Consider the following 23839-nt stretch of genomic DNA (forward strand, 5'->3'; position numbering starts at 1 on the left):
TCCCTGGTTATTGGCCTGTTCAGGTTTTCTATTTCTTCCTGTTCCAGTTTTGGTAGTTTGTGGCTTTCCAGGAATGCGTCCATCTCTTCTAGATTGCCTAATTTATTGGCATATAGCTGTTCATAATATGTTTTTAAAATCGTTTGTATTTCCTTGGTGTTGGTAGTGATCTCTCCTTTCTCATTCATGATTTTATTAATTTGAGTCTTCTCTCTCTTCTTTTTAATAAGGCTGGCTAATGGTTTATCTATCTTATTAATTCTTTCAAAGAACCAACTCCTGGTTCTGTTGATCTGTTCCACAGTTCTTCTGGTCTCGATTTCGTTGAGTTCTGCTCGAATCTTTATTAACTCCCTTCTTCTCTTGGGTGTAGGATCTATTTGCTGTTTTTTCTCTAGCTCCTTTATGTGTAAGGTTAGCTTTTGTATTTGAGTTCTTTCCAGTTTTTGAATGGATGCTTGTATTGCGATGTATTTCCCCCTTAGGACTGCTTTTGCTGCATCCCAAAGATTTTGAACGGTTGTATCTTCATTCTCATTAGTTTCCATGAATCTTTTTAATTCTTCCTTAATTTCCTGGTTGACCCTTTTATCTTTTAGCAGGATGGTCCTTAACCTCCATGTGTTTGAGGTCCTTCCAAACTTCTTGTTGTGATTTAGTTCTAATTTCAAGGCATTATGGTCAGAGAATATGCAGGGGACAATCCCAATCTTTTGGTATCGGTTCAGACCCGATTTGTGACCCAATATGTGGTCTATTCTGGAGAAAGTTCCATGTGCGCTTGAGAAGAATGTGTATTCAGTTGAGTTTGGATGTAAAGTTCTGTAGATATCTGTGAAATCCATCTGGTCCAGTGTATCATTTAAAGCTCTCGTTTCTTTGGAGATGTTGTGCTTAGAAGACCTATCGAGTATAGAAAGAGCTAGATTGAAGTCACCAAGTATAAGTGTATTATTATCTAAGTATTTCTTCACTTTGGTTAATAATTGATTTATATATTTGGCAGCTCCCACATTCGGAGCATATATATTGAGGATTGTTAAGTCCTCTTGTTGAATAGATCCTTTAAGTATGATATAGTGTCCCTCTTCATCTCTCACTACAGTCTTTGGGGTAAATTTTAGTTTATCTGATATAAGGATGGCTACCCCTGCTTTCTTTTGAGGACCATTCGAATGGTAAATGGTTCTCCAACCTTTTATTTTCAGGCTGTAGGTGTCCTTCTGTCTAAAATGAGTCTCTTGTAGACAGCAAATAGATGGGTCCTGCTTTTTTATCCAGTCTGAAACCCTGCGCCTTTTGATGGGGTCATTAAGCCCGTTCACATTCAGAGTTACTATTGAGAGATATGAGTTTAGTGTCATCATGATATCTATTCAGTCTTTGTTTTTGTGGACTGTTCCACTGAACTTCTTCTTAAAGGGGAATTTTAAGAGGCCCCCTTAAAATTTCTTGCAGAGCTGGTTTGGAGGTCACATATTCTTTCAGTTGCTGCCTGTCTTGTAAGCTCTTTATCTCTCCTTCCATTTTGAATGAGAGCCTTGCTGGATAAAGTATTCTTGGTTGCATGTTCTTCTCATTTAGGACCCTGAATATATCCTGCCAGCCCTTTCTGGCCTGCCAGGTCTCTGTGGAGAGGTCTGCTGTTACCCTAATACTCCTCCCCATAAAAGTCAGGGATTTCTTGTCTCTTGCTGCTTTAAGGATCTTCTCTTTATCTTTGGAATTTGCAAGCTTCACAATTAAATGTCGAGGTGTTGAACGGTTTTTATTGATTTTAGGGGGAGATCTCTCTATTTCCTGGATCTGAATGCCTGTTTCCCTTCCCAGATTAGGAAAGTTTTCAGCTAGAATTTGTTCAAATACATATTCTGGCCCTCTGTCCCTTTCGGCGCCCTCGGGAACCCCAATTAAACGTAGGTTTTTCTTCCTCAGGCTGTCGTTTATTTCCCTTAATCTATCTTCATGGTCTTTTAATTGTTTGTCTCTTTTTTCCTCAGTTTCCCTCTTTGCTATCAACTTGTCTTCTAGGTCACTCACTCGTTCTTCCACCTCGTTAACCCTCGTCGTTAGGACTTCTAGTTTGGATTGCATCTCATTCAATTGATTTTTAATTTCTGCCTGATTAGCTCTAAATTCTGCAGTCATGAAGTCTCTTGAGTCCTTTATACTTTTTTCTAGAGCCACCAGTAGCTGTATAATAGTGCTTCTGAATTGGCTTTCTGACATTGAATTGTAATCCAGGTTTTGTAACTCTGTGGGAGAGAGGACTGTTTCTGATTCTTTCTTTTGAGGTGATGTTTTCCTTCTAGTCATTTTGCTCAGTGCAGAGTGGCCAAAAGCAAGTTGTATTGGGAAAATGAGAAAAAGAGAGGAGAGAAAGAAGGAAAGAAAAGAGAAAGAGAAAAAAAAGGGAAGAAAAAGAAAAAAAAAACGAAAAAAAAAAAAGAAGAAAAAGAGAAAGAAAAAGAAAGGAGAAAAAAAGGGGGTGGGGGAAGGAAACAAATCAAAAAGCAAAACAAAACAAAAACAAAAACAAAAACAAACAAACAAAAAAAAAAGAACCACCGGGGAGTATCTTCTGATTCTGTGTACTTTAAGTCCCTTGGCTTCTCCTGGAAGTTGTCAGTCTAGCTGGTGTTCTGGGGGAGGGGCCTGCTGTGCTGATTTTCAGGTGTTAGCAGTTGGGGGAGCTGCTGTGCCCCTGCCTGGTGCAGGGCTCAGTGGGGGTTGTTTACCCCGTGAGGCCGCAGGAGGAACAGCCCCAGTGGCGGGGCAGCTCTGGAAACCTGGATTCAGCTCCGGCAGGAACTCCGTCTGCAGGGCCTGGAGGCTCCGGGGCGGGGCCGCTGATGTGCTCAGCTGGGGCAGGAGCGTCCTTGCTGTCCTGGGCCCTCCCGGCCTCTGCCTGTCCCGGGGGAGGCCGGATCCTGGGCTGTGTCCCGGCGCCCTGTGCTCCGGAGCCTGCGCTGTTGGATTCGCGCTCCCGGGCCGCGCAGCCCCCTCCGCGGAGCCGCCGCCCAAGTCCCTCCGAGCTGCTCCTGGAACCGCGCAGCCCCCTCCGCACGGAGCCTCTTCCTCTGCCCGAGCCCCTCCGAGCTGCTCCCGGGGCCGCGCAGCCCCCTCCGCGGAGCCGCCGCCCGAGCCCCTCCGAGCTGCTCCGGTCCCGCCGGGTCCCGCCGTGCGCGCTGCAGCCCTTAGGGAGCTCGGCGCACTCTCCCGGGGCGCAGGTGTCTGTTACTGTCCCCGGGAGCCCGAGGGCATCCCCGCCCTCCTGGTTCCTGCTCCAACCCCCTGCGAGCCCCTTTCAGCCCGGGAAGGTCGGTGCAGCTCCTGCGTCTCCGGGACGGGGCTCTCCTGTCCTGGGGAAAAATACTGGATTCAAAAATTAAAACACAAAATATCTTAAAATTGATAAATATGGGATCCCTGGTGGCGCAGCGGTTTAGCGCCTGCCTTTGGCCCAGGGCACGATCCTGGAGACCTGGGATCGAATCCCACGTCGCGCTTCCGGTGCATGGAGCCTGCTTCTCCCTCTGCCTGTGTCTCTGCCTCTCTCTCTCTCTCTGTGTGTGACTATCATAAATAAATTAATTAATTAAAAAAAAATTGATAAATATGAAAGAATGCATTAAAATAAAATTAGTTGGATAATAATATTTAACATTGTATGGTAGAGAAAGATTTCATATATAAATAGAGAAGTCATAAAGGAAAATAAACAACCATAAAGGAAAAGATAGGCAAGTTTAAAATATGCCATTAATATATTGAAAGGTTTGAAGTTAATTGTTGTTGTTGTCCAGAAAATAACACAGGGAAAAGACAAGACACAAACAGAGAGGATTATTCAGTGCTTTTAACTAGGATATTAACAAAATGAAAGAGAAATGTCATAATAGGAAAAATAGTTAGAAATATGAACAGGCAATTCAATTATTAGAAAACCAAAATTATTCATTGTAAAATGTGATTTATTTTGATAACGGGAATAGAAATGCAAATGAAAACCACAATGCTATACCTTTCAGTTCCTTTTAATTCTCAAGAATAAAAACGTCTGTCACTATCAGTGTCAGAAAGCATCAGGACACATGGGTTCTCTCATTCACTACCAGTAGGCACATGAATCAATAAAGTGTCTGGAGAGGAATTTGGCAACGTCTAGTGAACTATGAAGATTTCTTCCCTTCAATGATGCTTTGTTTGTACTGGTACAAAGATTGGAAAAATAATCATTGGGAATTAGTAAGTGATGATGTATTGATTTCTTGGAGTGCTTTAAAATGGTTAAAAGTAAATTATTATATTTATATATATCAGTATAAAAACACTTTTAATGCTGGGTAAAATATCACAGGCACTGTGGTAACATCTGCATAATTAGGTTTTAGAAACCACAGTAAAATATTTAGACATGAAATGATATGGTGTTGGGAATTTACTTCAATAATAATCCATTTGGAAATGCGAACTGGATGGAAGTAGGGATGAAGCAAAGTGATGAGTACTTTATGTACGCATTAGCTACCCTGGCATTTCTTTTCTCAATTTTTATATATGTTTGAAATTTTTCATAAATAAAAAAGCTAAAGAAGTGAACAATTTGTAAGTAATATATAAAATTTAGATAAGACTTATAATACAGAAGTATGATTTCATTCTACAAAGATTCTGAGCACTGAAGCTAAGTTAAATTAGTGTATGTTTAATTACATGTGAATCTCTAAAAATTATTATCCATGCGATGCTACTAGTGAAAATTGCATATAACATACTGTGAAAATTTTCCTACAGCTATGAAACAGACACATGGATATACAAGGACAGAGAGAACAGATTTCTTACAACAGTGGTGCCATTCTAGACAGACAAGAGATAATTTTTCTTTACCTGTCCAGACAAGAGATAATTTTTCTTGTCCAGAAATTTTGTGATTTTTTTAAAGCTAATAATGTAAATAACATGAGATTTTGCATGCTACCATAATCAAAGATGATCCAAAAATTCTTCAGAAAAACTATGTTGAAATTACTTGTTTTATAACATTAGTTTATTTTTCTTCTAAAATCTTTATAAATATCTTTTCCAAATGCCTTTATAACTGCCATCATAGAGCATGGATAATCTTTTTAATATTGCTTAAATCTTATGATTTCGAGATGACATATACCTTATCAAATGCATTTTTGCTCACTTAAAACGAGAGACTTCATGAGAATAGACACTATTGTTCATCATGGAATAATGGTACACATCCTTGTTGTATTAAGGACTAATAAGGAAATCATTTTGTTCTCCTCTTCCAATAAAAAGTGATTGATGGTGGTTTGTGTTTATGAGGATGGAGGTAGCAGGGAAAAAGAAAGGAGAGAGAGACAGAGACAGAGAGAATAGGAGAGACATCAGTATTATAGACATCTTACTGTTATTCAGCCTAAACATCTTATTGGCTGTGATCAGCTAAACTAGCTTATAATTGTCCAGTGAGAGCATAGAAGGGACTGGCCTGACCCAGAAAAAGTAGTGTAAAGACAATATTGCTGGCATGAGCCTCTGACTCATTACCATCTTTAGGGGTATCACTTCCTTTGGCTTGGTTATATGAAAGGAAATTAAGCCCTTGGGATTTTTTTTTTTTTTTTTTAGTATTTTTTTTTCTTTTTTCTGCTGAGAGTAACAATGGAAGATGATTGAAGAGTAAAGACCCAAGACTCTTCAATTTTCCAAATTGCTTTAATTTGATAGAGAAGGGATGCTACATTTTGTTAAATTATATTATGATAAAGAGAAGCTGGTTGCTTCTCAGCATGAATCTAAAAGCAAATTATTTCCACGAAAAAGGACGATGTATTTAACTAGAGAAGTAATTACCTTGTGGTGCTACTATCTCCCCTGCCTCAGATTAGAAAAGAAGAATTCAATTACTACATCATTAGATCAAAAAATAATTTTAGTGATACATTCCAAGTGAATTAATTTATTTCTAGGCAGGTTCTAATGAATTTTTGGATTAATGGTCATGCATTTTGTTGACTGAGATTTTCAGTCAATGCTTTTATTTAAAAATCTAAATTGTACTTACTTTATATTTTAACATTTTCTTCAATATTAAATTTTTCTTAAACTATACAGTTACATATATTTAATTTATAGCATAACATAATTGTTTTCTTTAGTTTAACCAAATTACTATATTACTGTATTTCTAGAGAACTCCATTTTGATTTCCATTATTTTGCAATGAGCAACACATACAAATATATCATAAATGCATACTACATATATATTTTTTTAATGTGTAACTATATGGTGAGGGAAAGAGAGAATGAGAAACAGATATGGTTAAGAGGGTAAACGGCCATAATTATACATTTTTGGTGTTTTGGGCTAAAACTGTTTATATTTTGTCATATTTATTTTTAGGCTTCTATTAAAGAAGTTTTAAGTACAGTTAATATCTTCTCTTTTTTATATAGTGTATTGAGGTACACATGATATATAACAAAATATGTATTTAAGCATTAAATTTATATATATAAACTATACTAAATAAGCTTTATACATACTGTCTATATACAATATATCACATTATACATAATTATATATTACATGTAATTGTATACAGTACATAATATATACATTATATAAACAATCTTGCCAATAAAAATCCTTCCATATCCATTATAGAAAATAGAGAAAACACAATTTATCAGTAAGAATTATACATTATACAATGTAAGCATACAATTATACATGTAATGATAGCACAAAAGTGTCTATAAAGAACTCGAACAAAATTTCATGTATATTTATACAAAAAAGTAAACAGTAAAAGAACAATAAAAACTTCTCTAATCTATTGAGAGATAAGGAGACTCACCTTGTGACTGTATCCAATACCCTCTTGAGGGAATTCTAAGTTCTTTTGGAAGTATGTATCTATTGTCCAAGGGTCAGAAGTCTACTGATCTTGAAATGTGATTAAAATTTCAAATCTGTCATTGGTTCTATTATGTTTTTTAGCAGACAAATCAAGGAAGAAGGGGCATGTTCTTCCTTTTCTTCATTCAACTGAGTAAGCCTAGTCATCTTACCCTTATATTTATATGAATCCATTACCACAATTAAGATAATGAACATACCTTATTCTCCAAAAGTTTCTACATCTCCATTTAGTATCCCTATTAACCTCCCATCCCCATCTCCTCCATTCTGAAGCAAGTAAATTGGTTTTCTGTTATTTTAGATTAGTCTACATTTTCTAAAGTTTTATGTAAATGGAATCTTATAGTATATTCTTCTTTGTATCTAGGTTCTTTCACTCAGTATATGTATTTTATGATTTATTCACTTTGTCTCTGCTTCTACTGTCCTGATTGAGTAGAGGAGGGAGAAAAAGAAGAGGGAAAAGAGGTCGTAGGATTTAATAACCAAGAGGCTTGCATTTAAAGGATTTTACACTCAACTGAAAAGGGTAGAATTGGTGTGGTTCATGAATAAGGCTGAACATATTAAAGCTGTAAACACTAAGAGAATGAATAAATATGAAAAATAATGCAGAAAGAGATTGTAAGAAAGATTACCTGTTTCAATTTCAGATCTAAATAAGCAAGAAAAAAATCCCTACCCTGAGAATTCATCACTACCGGTTTTCTGTCCTATGGGTTTGAGGCCAAATTTATAATATTTATATATCTACTTATAAACCAGTAAATTTATGTAAAAATTACTCCTAGGATGGTTATATCCAGTAAATTCTAAGCCTAAAATCCCAAATTATAAAAATACTAGGAAAGAATCTACCACACATGAGGATCTATCTCCTAAATAAATAGCAGTATCAGACCCTTAATCATTCTATACAATGTAATTATCAGATATTGACAATAACTTATCTGTGCTTAAAATGATGAAAGAAGGAATTGAAGGCAAGCACACAAAAAAATAAGATATTAACAATGCAGCCAACAATAAAAACAGCTAGATTTGAGTGAACAAGTGGTCAATGAAGTTTATAAAATGAAAAATTCATTTGGTGGTTAAGCAGTAAGTCAGATACAGTTTAAAGAATAGTTAGGGTTCACAGGACATATTAGAAGAAATCATCCATAATATGACATCAGGAGTTGGAAAATATGAGAGATTTATACCTGTCATAATAAAACTATGGAATACCAAGATACTGAGATCTTAAAAGCAATTAGTGAGGAAGGAATGACAATATTGATAACCTACTTCTCAACACGACTGATTGAAGCCAGAAAGTTATGGATATGTTTATCCTAGAATGTATATATCAGGAGCAACTACTGGAAGCAATCCAAGAGAGTGATAGGTGCGCAAACCCTCTGTTTAATTCCAATTTGTCTTGCCTTTCCAGCATGAACTGCCAAAAGCAAAGGCAGTCCCTTCCTACTCATCCTAGCTCCGTATCAGTTTATCCTCTAGGTTTTCTCAAGTCGATTGCCTCTTCAGTCATGGGTGAGCACCATATACATACAACATTCAGAGTGAAACAGAGTATTAATAAATTATATATAATAATTTATTTTAGTACACATGAATCATTACTAAAAACCATATATTATAGCCATATTCAATATTGTTTTGTACAGGTTTTAAATGCCAGACTGAGGTTTCACTTAATTATTTGGTAGTAGGCAGCTACTTTTTAATGACTGAGCAAGTGTTGGAGTTTTATGTTTAGAAAATTTAATACTATGTAAGATAAGCACAATACCTTCTGTTTCTCTTTATATTCCAGAGTTCCTAGTAAAATACTGTAATGACATTTTAATAAGCATTTAATGAATTGTGTTCAAATTACTATTCATCTTTTTGGTAAAAAAAAAAAAAAAATCACTGTATTTTCAGTTTTATACCAAATGACATCAAAATGTGAATTTCGGTATCCCTGGGTGGTGCAGCGGTTTGGCGCCTGCCTTTGGCCCAGGGCGCGATCCTGGAGACCAGGGATCGAATCCCATGTGGGGATCCCGGTGCATGGAACCTGCTTCTCCCTCTGCCTATGTCTCTGCCTCTCTCTCTCTCTCTGTGACTATTATAAATTAAAAAAAAAAAAAGTGAATTTCTAGAAGGTATTTTTTTAAAGATTTATTTATTTATTGTGAGGGGGTATGCAGAAGAAAAGAAAGAATCTCAAGGAGACTCTGTGTTGAGTGCAGAGCCAGATATGGGGCTTTATCCCACAACTGTGAGATCATGACCCCAGCCAAAACAAAGAGTCTGATTCTTAACCGACTAAGCCACCCAGGTGCCCTATAATCTATTTTTAATAAAACAAGATATACATGGTGATTTTGAAGAAATTAAAAGATGAAGACAAGAACAATAAAATCATCTATAGTCCTGCTACTAAAGGTAATCACTCTTAACATTTTATGATATAAATTTTCAAAAATTTTATATATATGATCACATACATAAATATATAATAAAAAACAAACATATTTCTGTATATATATATATTTATGTATCTAAAGACATTACTTAATGGTGCTTATCTACATAAAAATGTATAACTTTATAACTTTGTACTCCAAATGGTTTATTAAAATACTTACCTATCAGTAACAGTATAATTTCATTTTATTTTATTTACTTTTTTAAAGATTAATTTTTAATTTTTTAATTCTAATCTTTTTAACTCTCTCTCTCTCTCAAGTGAGAGTGTGCATGTGCAAAAGTGAGCATGAGGATGGAGAAAGGTGGGGTGGAGGGAGGTAGAGAGAGAGAGAGAGAGAGGGAGAATCTTAAGCAGATTCTGCTCTGAGCTCAGAGCCCACCACCAGGCTCAATCTCACAGACCTGAGGTCATGACATGAGCTGAAACTAAGAGTCACATGCTTCATTGACTGTGCCACCCATGCACCCAGAATATTTTCATTTTAAATGTTTGCATTACATTTCTTTTATAGGCATGTTATCAGTATAACTGATGACTTCATGGATTTTAATTTTCCTTACTCCTGTGAAAATTTTGAGAAACTTTTATTTCATACACATTCTTTTTTGAAGTTATATTATTTTCTTACAACATATTTCTAAGTTGAAATTCCCAGATTAAATAATATAGCCATTAGTAAAGCATGAACAAAATTTTGAAGCCATTTTCACTCTTATCAGCAGTTAGAAATTTTAGAGATGTAGTATCCTGCCACAGGCATATAAAAGCAGATTTTCTTTTTCTCTGTCAAGTTCTTCCCAAAATGTATTTAGATTTTGAACTCTATTCTTCCCAAAGAACATCTGCAAATTTTCCACATTTATAATTTCTCACTGACTGAAAACAATTGGTTAGAATTTGTTTTCAAAGCTGTATTAGATTATTTTATAAGTGTTCTCTGATTAGACATCTGAGAATCTGGTATGTTTCTATTTTGTTTCTCTAAGTGAATTTGGATATGGTGTAATTTTTAGGCCTGCCTCAAGAAGATCAAAAGAAAATAACCTTGGCATTTGTTGACTTAGCATAGACCTTATAATCTTTGAAAATTAATTAAAATGCATGATATTGACTTTTCTTAGTTTAAATAATAAGTACTATCCAAATCAAACTGAGAGTCTGAATGGCTGTACTTCACTTAGAAAGGGTAAAGAAAACTGCATCCACAAAGCTGGATTTATTTAAATGAAAAAAAAAAGATAAATTTTGTATTAATTCAGTTAACCACTTTCTGAAGTACACTGTTTTATTTTAATCTAGTGCTATTTCACCCTCTCTTTTTGTCCTGGATGAGGCAATTACTACCCCAGATTGCTACATGGCCTAGGATCACCAGGAAGATTCTTAACACCTCACTTCTCTGGCACAACGTCACAGTCAACAGCATATTAAAATTCCAGTACAGCAACAATGACTAATGTGCAGCAAAGGCCTGGAATTTACTTCCAACTCATTTAATTACAGAAATCAATGAACTCTTAGAGCTGTACCAGGTGAGAGAAAATGAACCTAGCCTAAATGACATTTTGTTTGTGCCATCAAGATAGTTTAAGCAACTCTGCTTCAAGAAATTATTACAATCTACAAGACATCAAATTGGCAAAATGATGATAAGAAAGTCCGAAACATTTGCTTTTGAATAAAATATGTGACACAGGTTTGCAATTACACTAAGTCACAATGAAGAAAAAATTTTTTGACCATGACTCATAGTAAGAAATATCACAATCTATTACACACACACACATACACACACACACCCCACAGTAACAATCAATAAGGGTTTTTGAAGAAGACATAAAAAAGAGTATCATATAGCATAGAGTCTGGCATGTGGTAGATTACCTCAAAAAGTGCTAGTAATAATAAATTATTCTAGAATCCAATCCAGAAATATGTTCTTATGTGAAATCTCACTATAAGGTATGAAGGGAAAATTTTTCTAAAGCAGCAAAAATATCTGATACCACATATTTAGAAACTGACTGAGAAGGGGCAAACAGTGCATGATAGTTAGCAACTAAGTATACAGAAAGCTTCCAAATGTTTAGAAAAAACAATGACAGCGAGCTAGGGTGGTATCATAAGAAGCAATGTTTGGACTGACTGGGACAACAGAAAGAATAGAAAAGAAAAGGGCTTTGGGGATTAATGAAAGATCAAGAAGTAAAACACAGACTTGAGAGTTCTCTAATAGCAGTAAACATGGGAGAAAGAGAAGCACATGCAGATTTTATATCCCGTTAATTAGCCTTCACGGTTTTCTTGGTTATAAAATAGAATGATGATAACCTCTTATAGTTCGTGACTCTTAAAATTTTTAATGCTTTAATATTAAGACATGAAACACTTTGCACAGAGTAATTTTTCAATATTAAATGTTAATATTATCATTATTGTCCTTATTATCTGTATATACATACTACAGTTACACACTTTATTTTGCTTATCTCTCAATTGTTAGGCACTGATCATGTACTCCCCTTCATTGCTGCAATTGCAGCATTTGCCAAAGCAATAGCATTTCAGTAGGTTACTCTTAACATTCAACATGAGCTAATTTCCTTATAGATAAATGGAAACTGCCTTCCAATAGATGGTGGATGCCTAATAATTGCCCTTCAGAGCCATACTGATTCATATACAAAACTCTTCCTCATAATTTTTCTCCAGATTTCCTCCTCCTTTCCTCCCTTTCTTTCTTTCTTTCTTTCTTTCTTTCTTTCTTTCTTTCGTTCTTTCTTTCATTCTTTTTCTTTCTTTCTTTCTTTCTTTCTTTCTTTCTTTCTTTCTTTCTTTTCTTTCTTTCTTTCTTTCTTTCTTTCTTTCTTTCTCTTTCTTTTCTCTTTTCTTTTCTTTTTTTTCTTTTCTTTTTTTTTTTCTTTCTGGTATCTTCTCTTTTCTTTCTAATAGTACTACCATTCTTTCTGACAGCCAAACTACACATCTTGAATAATTTGTCGTTAAGTAGAGTACTGGGGAACATGCACAGGGCAGGACTCTTGTGCCCTCAAATGAAACAGAAATGACAGTCTGAACCATGGACAGTGGCACATACGTGCTGTCCTAATACTATAATCACAAATAAAGCATTTTACCTTTTGGTTTCCTTCATTAAATGCATCTAAAAATTATTCTGATTCTATGCCCAATATTTTAACATGCAGTTATTTAGCAGCAATATATTCATAATCCATAATATATACTTAAAGTTTTTGGTACAAAGTTATAAAAAAAACAATATTGGTCTAAAAAATTCAGTATCTGTACCAGGGATATTCAGTATGATAATGTTTGATGAGCATTATAATACAAGATATACTGAGATCTAATGAGGCCAAAGGATAGAGTAGAAACAGAAATGCCAATCCAAGGTGTGGGCTAATGGTTCAAGTAAAAAACAGATGCTTGAGCTCAGTCTTGAAGAATGTATAGAAGTTAACCAAGGTAACTGTATTAGCTTGCTAGCATCTCCATAACTAAATATTACAGATGGGGTGACTTAAACAACAGAAATTTATTTTCTCACAGTTCTGGATGCTAGATATCCAAGATCAAGGTGTCAGCAGGTTTGATTTCTTCTGAGGCCTCTCGACTTGGTTTACAGATGGCATCCTTATCTTTCTGTTTTCACGTGGTCATTCTCTGTGAACTTACATCCCTGCTATCTCTATCTAAACTTATTCTTTTAAAAAAGGACATTAATCAGATCAGATTTGAACTTGTCCTAATGGTCTCATTTTAATTTAACCACCTCTTTAAAAGCTCTATCTCCAGAGACGCCTGGGTGGCTCTGTGGTTGAGCGTCTATCTTCTGTTCAGGGCATGATCCTGGGGTTCCAGGATTGAATCCCACATTAGGCTCACTGCAGGGAGCCTGCTTCTCCCTCTGCCTGTGTCTGCTTCTTTGTGTCTCTCATTAATAAATAAATAAAATCTTTAAAAAAGGGGGGAGGAGTAAAGGATGGGTTCAAATTTAAGCAACTCTCAACTTAATAGAGTCTGCTATATGCATAAGATGTCATTTACAAACCTAATGGTAACACAAATCAAAAACTGGTAATAGATAAGCAAAAAATAAAGAGAAAGGAATCCAAGTATATCAATAAAATAAGTCAACAAACCACAGGAGATCAAAAGAAGAAATGAACAACAACAAAAAAGAACTACAAAACAACCATAAAACAAGGAATAAAATGGCAGTAAGTACACCTATCAATAATTACTTTGACTATAAATGGACTAAATGCTCCAATCAAAAGACACAGGGTTTCGAAATGGATAAAAATTAAGACTCATTGTTATGCTGCTAACAAGACTCATTTATATCAGAGACACCCACAAAATAAAGTGAAGGAATGGAAAAGTATTTATCATGCAAATGTATGTGAAAAGAAAGCCAAGGTAGCAATCCTTATATCAGACACAATAGCCTTTGTTTACAAAGTCTGTAATAGGAGACAAGGAATGACATCATAGAATTATAAAGGGAACAATCCAAGAAGAGATATATAACAATTGTAAGCACTACGCACCCAAGATGGGAGTACCCAAATACATAAAGCAAATATAAAGGAAGTAATTGATAGTAATGCAGTAATATTTGAGGATTTTAACACCTCACTTACATCAATGGATAGATAATCCAAGCAGAAAATCGACCAGGAAATAGTTGCACTAGATGGATATAACAAATACATTCAGAACGTTCCATCCTAAAACAGTAAATACACATTCTTTTCAAGTACACATGGAACATTCTCCAGAATAGACCACATATTAGGGCATAGAACAAATCTCAACAAATTCAAAATGACTGAAGTTATACCATGCATCTTTTCCAATCCAGTCACAACACTATGACTAGAAACCGGTCATAAGAAAACATCTGGAGGTTACATGGGATATATGGAGGTTAAAAAACATGCTACTAAACAATGAATGGGTCAACAAAAAATTAAAGAGAAAATAAAAAATCACATGGAGACAAATAAATATGAAACACAATAGTCCAGAATTTTGGAGATGCAGCAAAAGCTGTTCTAAGAGAGCAATTTATAGCAAAAAGGCCTACTTCTAGAAGCAAGAAATATCTCAAATAAATACCTAACTTATGTAAACATAAGGGAGCTTGGAAAAGAAGAAAAAGAAAAAAAAACCCAAACCAGCAGAAGGAAGCAAGTAGGAACAGTAAAAAGATGTCTACCCTTACCAATTTCAAGAAGAGGTGGCATTCATATACATGGAACATTATTAAGCCATAAAAAGAACAAGATCTTCCCATTTGCAACAACATGGATGGATCTATAAAGAATAATGCTAAATGAAATAAATCTGTCAGAGACAAATACCATATGATTTCACTCATATGTGGAATTTTTTTTTTTAAATGTTTATTTATTTATGATAGTCACAGAGAGAGAAAGAGAGAGAGGCAGAGACACAGGCAGAGGGAGAAGCAGGCTCCATGCACCGGAAGCCCGATGTGGGATTCGATCCCGGGTGTCCAGGATCGCGCCCTGGGCCAAAGGCAGGCGCCAAACCGCTGCGCCACCCAGGGATCCCTCATATGTGGAATTTAAGAAACAAAACAAATAAAGATAAAAGACAAAAAAAAGACTCATAAGTATAGAGAACAAATTGATGGTTATCATAGGGGAGATAGGTGAGGGATGGCTGAAATAACTGAAGGGGATTAAGAGTACACTTATGATGAACACTGTATAATGTATAGAATTATTGAATCACTACACTGTACACCTAAAACTAATATAACACCATATATTATTTATACAGAAATGTAAATTTTTAAAAATTTAAAAATTAATAAAAAATTTGAAAAGTAGACAAAATAAAAACCACAACAGTTTATGGGGAAAATAGGGCTAGAATACAACACTTAAAAACATTAACAGTAACACATTAAAAAAGAAAAAGCAACCTAATAAAAATGGTAAAACAGTTTAGCACATCTTAAATATTTAGGAAATACATAAATAGTACAATAAATACTTTGTCTTGAGAAAAATTAGAGTTATTTATAGACATGGACACTGAAAGGGTTGTAGCTTATGAGTTATTATAAAGTAGTAGAAGGATAATTATCTGAAATAAGATAGAAGTTGTAACACCGGGGGGATGTGGGTAGCTCAGCAGTTGAGTGTCTGCCTTTGGCTGAGATCATGATCCCTGGGTCCTGGGATCGAGTCTCACATCAGGTTCCCCACAGGGATCCTGCTTCTCCCTCTGTCTATGTCTCTGCCTCTCTCTCGGTGTCTTTCATGATAAATAAATAAAATATATATATATATTTTTAAATAGGCTGTAACACCAGATGTGTATGAGACATAACACACAGAATTCAGATACCTGGTCAATGTATGAAATGTCTGTATTTTATGCATCATGCCACTTGCTTCTTTTAGGTTTCAGTTGTCTGTGCTCACCTGGCATTTTGCAAGGACAATATTGCACATAAGCAAGCATGAAATTTATGCTTAAAATTGTTCTCTGATTTATCCATTGTGATGGAATAAATCTGTTTCAAAACAAGTGATATAGCAGAACTGACTATACATCAACACAAAAATTTCAAGCATCCATAATGTTAGGTATTCGCTGAGCTTAGAGGATAGAAAGGAATGTAAAACATAACCTCTGCCCTCAAGGGGCTCACAGTCTAGCAAAAATAGGCCAGTAAGAAAGAAAAACTACTACACCATACAGCATAATGCTTTAAAACTGTTACCAGAACAGTATGGTATTGTTGGAGCTAAGTGTGAATGTCATTGGGGGCGTGTGATTTGAGGAAAAGTTCTGGAGGACATAACAGGGAGAAATCCACTACCTGGATTTGTATTTCAGTTCTGCCACTTTATTGCTTTGTGATATTGGGCATGCTGTCAGTGTTCTGTGCCTCACTTTCCCCATCCACAACAACTGATGATAATGATATTAACTATTAAAGACTAGAGGGAAAGAATAAAAGGAATTATCCTATGTAGAATGCTTAGAAAAATGCTTGTTTACAAACTGATTAAACATTCAATTAGCAGCCAGTATAATTACTATCAATAGCATCATCATTATTATACATTGGATGTTATCATTATTACTACTATGGATGAACTAGAAGGTCACACAAAGGAGTTTGACATCCTTCCTGGAAGCAATGGGAAACCAGCACAGGAATTTAAGTTGGGATATCACAACATTATGTTTTATAATAGAGCTCTGATATTAGTAATATGGATAGGAGATAGGTAAAAAGGGAAGCCAGCATATCTCCTACCAATCCAAGGGAGAGTTTAGAAAGAACAGTTATAGGCAGATGAAGAGAAGGGAACATATTACAAAGACATGAGATGAAACCTCTAGGCCTTTATAATCGCTTGATTATATCCTGACCTCAAGGGAAAAGGAATCTGCAATGAGTCCCAGATTTCTGTTTAACTAACTCAGTATCTCACAAGACTAGGAATATCTCACAACACTAGGGATACAGCTGGAAAAAAAATAGGCTTGAAGAGGAAAACTGCAAATTAACTTTTGGATTTATAAAAATTGAAGTGCCTGTATGACAACACAACAAATAATTAAAAATAAAGATCTTTATTTCATGAAAAAGTTCCAGGCTGGAAATCTGGAGATCATGCACAGTATCAGCATTGTATAAATATGTAATACCAGCACTATAGTCATGAGAATGAGTACATTTTATTTTCATGTGGACAGTGTGCTTGACTTCATTTCTTTATCATAAGCCTTTATTTTAGTTCCTAGATTCTACCCCAAAATAATGTCAAGCTGCTTCCTTCTAATCTATAGATCAAGAAATTAAAAAAGAAAGAAAAATAAACTTCACTGGTGATAGTAAGACTATAAATCTAAGATAGATATAATATATCTATCAAGTATTTTCTCCCACTCCCCCCCATGCTTCTTATTGATACCAGTAAAACTGTAATATATACTACTCTCTTCTGTGTGCCAACAAATATGTCACCTTCATGAGGACCCTCTGCCATTACCTCTACTTTAATGGCTTATTCTCAACTGATTAAACTGTTCTGAAGGCCCAAATCACATGCTCTCGCTCCCATTCAATTTTTAAGAGTGGCTGCAACTTTTTATAATGTCTCTATTCATCTCAGCCTTTGTCTCTTGGCTTCCTATTTTGGAAATATTTGTTATTAATTACTTTTCATTCATTAATATTAATTAATTTTCATTCATTAATATTATCTAATTAATGAATGAAAATGAATACTTTTCCACTTGAGGTACTATTAGAAAGAAATGGTAGAGATAGCAGTGAGGGAAACAAGACAATATGTGGAAGCCATCACTTAGAAAAATTTTAATAAAAAATCAGGTAGTTTTTATAAATGATTTTTCAAAGAATAAAATAGTAGCTCCACAAACCTTAGGTTTCTCAAAAAATGATGGCATGATTGCTAACCATTGGGAGATTTTTAAAAAAATAACAATAACTTTTCATAAAATTTTTATTGATTTATTTTTCAAAATTGCTGAGCTTAAAATATATCAGGGGGGAAAATAAAACCAAAACACAAAGAATACACATCCTATTCAAGGAATCACAAATTTCCTACTTGATTCAGTTTGGGTTATGGGAAGAGAGAAAAGAAGAAAAAGTCCTGGATGATTGACATTTTTGTCCATCCTCGGTTATCTTTCAGTTGAAATGGAAAAATTGAGAGGAAATAAAATTTTGGATGAAAGAGCTAAATTTTAGGCATATTGTGTTTAATATCAATAAATATCTAAATGGAAATGTCTAATAAGTAATTGGCTATATACTGTAGTACACCATGAGCAGGATAACAGGAGCATCTATCAAATGTATAGACTATTGTTTAGAACTTAGATCAATAAAAGGTTTTTGGTGGAGAAATATTTAACCATGACCTAATGTAGAACTGTTAGGATATGGTCATAATAAAAAGCTGATTCAATTTTTGTTTCCTTAATATGCTTTCTGTAGACATTACAAAACCTCTCTATATCACTATTAGTCCAGTCTGAGCAAGGCATGGACTATATGGGCATAGTATTCAGGAACAAGCAGAGCTATTTTTGATACATTTTGAAGTATTTACATAGTATTTAAAGCCAGGAGGCTATAAGACCAAGCATAGAATATGAGGATAGAAAATGTAAAGCAACAAGAACTGAGCCCTGGAGCAGCATTCTGCTTTAAGAAATCTGGAGCAGTGGAGGAATGAGTAAGAAAAATTAAGAAGTGACTAAATGAGGTAAATACAAACATAAACAAACAAAAACACAAAATGAATGTGGAATTCTGAAATCCAAGTAAAGAAAGTGAAAAGAAGGAAATCATGGTCACATTATAGTTAAGTGAAGATTAAGAACTGACCCTGAATTTAGCAATGTGGTATAACTGGTGACCATGAAATGACATTGCCATCATGACCCACTGCCAGGTGGGGAATGAGAACTTGAATGGGAAAAAAGAAAAAAAAAGAAGAAGAAATAATTGGAAAGAGGACTTGGAGAAAGTAAGATAGAAAAATTTTTCCAAGGAGTTTTGCTCTCAAGAGTAATAAAGAAACAGAGGTGCAAGCCTTTAGTGAAGTAGAGTCAAAAGAATGTTTTTATTATAGCTTATGAAATTGAGAGGAATTATAGAATCTTGTTTGTTTTCTACGTATCTGAGATGAAGGCATTTATTAGAAAAGATTATCATCTCAATATGAGGTATTTATTTGCTTCTATAAACTGTTTCTGAGATTGTACATGAAACGTAAATAAACTCTTCATTCCAAAGACATATATTGCTTAATTGCATAATGCAATTGCACAATTGTTAAGCAGATTAGCACTACTATCACTGGGTCTGAATATAAATCCTCACTCTACTGAGAGGATCCTTAGCAATTCGGAAAAGTTAATTAACTACTCTTTGGTACAGGTTCCATCTCTAAAATAGACTTATTTTAGCTATCTCATAGTGTTACTATGAAATTTGTAAGACAATGAGCCAAAAGCTTTTATTATAATGTGTGAAAATCCATTAGCAATTAATAAATATTAAAATCATTTGTTTTAATATTGATAGCACAAAGAATGTTTTCCTACAGGACTTTTAGTTCACATATATAACATGTTGATTTACTGGGTCTTACTGTTAAGTGTGCATATTCTTGAAATCTGTTATTAATGGATATTTTTAGCCACTAGGTAAACTGCTTGGATTTCATATGAAAAATACCTGTCAAAAAAAAAAAAAAGGAAAAATACCTGTCATTAGAAATATAAAGAATCTTCCTCAAACTTCTAAAAGTTATCTATCAGAACAAAACAGAAAATTTTACTCCTAAATATAGACCATTTAAAGCATTTTCTTTAAAATGAGAAATACTAAAGGATGCCTACCATTATTATTATTGATCATATTCAACATGCAATGTCTTAGCCAATGAAACATAACAAGAAAAATAGGTAAAAGTTATAAGGATATAAAGAAAGAAACCAAATTGCCATCATTTTCGAATGACCTAGAATCATCTAGGAGAGTCATTAAAAATTTAGATTCAGAGATTCTCAGTAAGTCTGAATTTCTCAGGCACCATTTATACTGACTTAATCTGTTTCCTGTATATGGTCATATTTTTGTTAAAGAAACAAAAATGGAATGAATATGACATTAATTTTTTGTTTTAAAATATGGACACTTTGATTAATATAAAGTGGAAATTTCGGAAATTAGATTCTCTTAAGGTTTGTTGTTTGTGCTTACTATAGTTTGTTTAGTGACTCTTCTGAATGTATTCTAGAATGTTTGCATGTTGTATATGTTCTCTGAAGTCTCTGTTCTATTGGCTGAATGGTTAACTAACGACTGGACAAATGTTTCTTTATTTTTTTTTTTTAATTTTTATTTATTCATGATAGTCACACAGAGAGAGAGAGAGAGAGGCAGAGACACAGGCAGAGGGAGAAGCAGGCTCCATGCACCGGGAGCCCGACGTGGGATTCGATCCTGGGTCTCCAGGATCGCACCCTGGGCCAAAGGCAGGCGATAAACCGCTGCACCACCCAGGGATCCCTCTTTAAATGACTAGAACCAAAAAAAATTTCCAGTCTTCATCAATGGGCTCTGTGTCTGTGTTTGGGGCATATCTTTAACAATCTGCAACACAGTTGACAACTCTGCCTTAGCTTTTGCTTCCTGCTTCCTTTGAGCCTCAAGGTTTGCAGGAACTGAGGTCTTAAGATCTTCTTATACCTCTCGTGGGCCCTGAACATATAGCTTTGAACATGGGTGAAGCCTTCTAGATTCCCAGGAATACATTGGGACTTTTTAAAATCCTTAAGAATCTATCTCATTCTCAGACTTTCTTCTCAAACTTTCTGGCTAATCTGTTGTTTGCTCTAAATGTTATCTATTGCATCAGGCAGCAGCAACCTAAGATATTAGCCTATAAACTTCAGTATATCTGCAACCCCATGTTTACTGCAGCATTACTTACAACAGCCAAGATATGTTAACAACCTATGTGTCCATCAATAGATGAATGGATGAAGAGGGTGAAGGGTATTATTCAGTCATAAAAATGAAAAAAATGTCCTACCATTTGTGACAATATAGTTGGACCCCAAGGGCATTATGCTAATAAAATAAGGCAGACAGAGAGAAAGAGAGATACTGTATGCATGATCTTGCTTAAATTTAGAATCTAAAAAACAAACAAACAAAAAACCAAACAGAACAGATTGGTGGTTTCTAGACACAGGAGCAGGGGCAAAGGGTTGAAGAAGTGGGTGACAGTGGTCAAAAGGTACAAATTTCTAGTTATCAGATAAATAATTCTGGAAATGTAATGTATGGCATGGTGACTACTAAAAAATAAAAGCAATTTTAAAATAAGAGAAAGAAAGGAGATACAGCCATACATTAATGTTATGGGATGAATTGTGTTTCCCTTAACACAAATGTTGAAGTATATAGTATATATCCTGGTACCTCAGACTATGACTATATTTGGCAACAACATCTTTAAAGAGGCAATTAAGGTAAAATTAGATCACAAAGGAGTGCCTTAAATCCAGAGAAGAGATAATTAGATGAGCAACACACAGAGAGATGACTGTACAAATCATAGGGAGAAGGTGGTTATCTGCAAGGCCAAGAGAGAGGCCTTGTGAGACTCTAACCTACTGACATCTTGACCTCAGACTTCCAGCCTCTAGAATTGTGAGCAAATAAATTTATGTTGTTTAAGCAACCCACATTGTGGCATGCTGTTATAGTAACCCTAGAAAACTAGTAATTAATGATTTTATTTTATTTTAATGATTTTAAAACATGGTGAAAAGCAAAATAAAAACATGGATCGTTAAAAGACAGTCATTTAAATGCCAGCTCTGCCACTTACTAGGTCTGTGAACACTCTCAACTCCAGATTCCTAATTTGTAAATGAAGATAAAAATCGTATTTTACTATAATATTGCCTGCAAATTATTTTCTGATGTCCTAGATGCTGTGATGTGGTGGCATTTAATAGTTCTGGCAGTAATGGTAGCATTGGTAGTAGCGTGGCTAAGGAAAGTGTTTATAAAAATTATGTACTTTTGTGTTTTTCAACTTTCCTACAATGATCATGCTTAACTTTTCTAATCAGGGCAAAGAAGCCAATGAATGCTATTTTAAAATATATTAGTTTTAAGAATATTTAGACAAATTCTCTTTAGTTAATCATTTGTAAAAAGTGTCATGTTTTGAAACATATCGGTCAATGACCACAAGAAACAGACCTATAGTCACACAAGTTAGCAGCAAGGGAAAGCACACACAAGAGGAGTTTTGAGTATTTTGGTAAAAGGGGGTTGGGAGGGGCTCATTATTGGACTTAAACACGTGCAAGGTGATTTTAGAAGGGCTGATGGGAATAGTGCCGTAAAACACTATTAAAATGTAGCTAATACGCTCCATGAACAGCAGCATTCAACACATATTACAGCAACAAGCAAGCAGATTCCACCTTAGAAATGGTTCAGAAATTCACATGCATCCTTAGCTGACTGATTGAAATAATCACATTTAAAATATTTAGAATTAATTTTACTCCACTCAGATAGCAATCTTCGGCTACAGGTTATATAAACCAAAATGTCCTGTTCTATACTTAGGTCTGCTCTTTTATATTGCTTTAAATTTTTAAAGAAATTATATTGCATGGATATGGTTATTTGTGCATATTTTTTAACAATGCTGAATCTGTATGAATAATGTAAACTCTGAGTTTTTTTTTTTTTAAATCAGATTTTAGCTTGAGCCTTTGACTAATGTACAGTAAATGCCAAACTCCTTGACAGGGATGTTTTTGTAAGTTAATTTCATAAGACTTTTCATCTTTTAAGTGATGCTTCAGGTTTTGTTTAGTTGTTTGGCCATGGGGTATGGAGTTGTTACTGAAACTTGAAGCTATTTGTGGTTATGTATGTTTCTCATTAAAACAAAACAAAACAAACAAAAATCAGTTTTTGATCAGTTCTGGATTGGGTGCTATCAGGAAGCAACAGGCAATTCTGTGATTGGGTATCTTGGCACACTGAAGCCACAGGTGGGATAATGTGTAACGAGTGGTTACTGATGAAGAAATACTAATCACTCATGTTAGCCAGAAGAGGGGGGTGTTTAGTCATTTTTGTGCTCCATGGTATCCTTTCATCTAAGTTTCATCACAGAGTCTCTGTGTCACTGTCATGTTTCTCCAGGGTCACATGTGGCTTTGTCTCAATACTGTTTATATTCTGTGGAATTTTTTTTTGCCCATGCTTAGTTCAGAAACACCCCAGCCTGGCTCTCAGCTTCTAGCTACCAGCTGCCAGTGACTTTGCTTTTGAATTGTTTTATTGAGAATATATTGTATAGTCTGGACACTGCTGATATGGATGCCCCAGAAGGAGTTGTAGCACCACACTCTCAATCCCTTAGATGTTTTTTGTAGCCAATAATCTGTAACAAATAGACATCCTTGGTTGGCAAACATATTTCTGCATAATTGGTTTTCAGACATAGTTTTTGAGTAAATAATACTATGATATCAAAATTTTCTTCATCAAAAATAGGATTAAAAAGATTTCCCCTTTGCAATTCCTTGCATTCTCTATGAGGAACTGACTCCCACTCATTTAGAGCCTAAAACAGAGCCCCTCCATAAAAAGCAGGGGGGTAACAGGTAAAGTTCCAATTAGGTGTTATTTCTTGGGCCACATGAGAAAGATTTAACATGTTGGGCAACTCTAAATTTTAACCAATAAATGGCTTTCAAATAAAATGCATTAAATGTTTTGCTTGCAGGGGAGAGGTTCTTGAGTGT

At 34.9% G+C, this 23839-nt stretch overlaps 1 long non-coding RNA gene across 1 annotated transcript in view; it reads left to right on the top strand.

Annotated features, from left to right (window-relative positions):
• The first annotated feature begins 7003 nt into the window (after positions 1-7003).
• The window catches only part of LOC144315688 (uncharacterized), a 44796-nt gene continuing 27960 nt past the window's right edge, over positions 7004-23839 (top strand). The window contains exon 1 of the long non-coding RNA XR_013381463.1: positions 7004-7078. This is a non-coding gene — a long non-coding RNA (uncharacterized LOC144315688). The remainder of the gene's footprint in view (positions 7079-23839) is intronic.

This window comes from Canis aureus, chromosome 6 (genome assembly GCF_053574225.1).
Source record: "Canis aureus isolate CA01 chromosome 6, VMU_Caureus_v.1.0, whole genome shotgun sequence".
Classification (NCBI taxonomy): domain Eukaryota; kingdom Metazoa; phylum Chordata; class Mammalia; order Carnivora; family Canidae; genus Canis; species Canis aureus.